Source organism: Aphanomyces invadans (genome assembly GCF_000520115.1).
Source record: "Aphanomyces invadans strain NJM9701 unplaced genomic scaffold supercont1.68, whole genome shotgun sequence".
Lineage (NCBI taxonomy): Eukaryota > Oomycota > Saprolegniomycetes > Saprolegniales > Verrucalvaceae > Aphanomyces > Aphanomyces invadans.
The window spans coordinates 158,203-158,858 of record NW_008580213.1 but is presented as its reverse complement, the minus strand read 5'-3'; positions in this window follow the sequence as shown (position 1 = coordinate 158,858).

Genomic DNA, 656 nt, shown 5'->3' with positions numbered 1-656 from the left:
TTCATCGACGGCTCGAAAGTCGAAATGTGCCGTATTACACAGAAGCGTGATCGAGCGAACTCAACTGCCGCAGAGTTCAATGATTTGCAGCGGTTGATTAATAGCGGGCACTAGCGACGCCATTTCTTGAATTTTCAAGCAGTTACTGCTCCCGATGGACTCTGCATTCATTTCTGGGGGCCTATCGAGGGGTCAAGGCACGACACGACTTTGTTGTGGGAGAGCAAGCTCATGGATTATTTGGATGGTCATGCAGAGCTCTTTGGGTCCTATTTAATCTACGGGGTCCTGCGTAAGGTGTCCTCCGGTGGATTTGCAGCGGTTACAAGGGTGACGTGTCGAGCCAGGCCAAAAAAGGGCTTCAACGCATCGATGAGTCGAGTTCGTCAAGCTCTTCCAACTCACACTCGAATTTGAGTCTTTTGAACTCCAATTTCTCTCGTTCCAGCGCGACTTCCATCTCATGGGCATCCATGATCATCTTTCGTTTGCTGGTGACAATAGGTTCCGCAGCATCAGAAGAGTCCGAGACAGACTGGCGACGTCCACGTTGCATTGCTTGCTCACGAACAAACTTGACCTTTTCTGCCTTCTCGGCAGCATCCACAACAGCCGCAGCCTTCTTGCGCTTCACAATAGCGTCATTGAACAGCGAC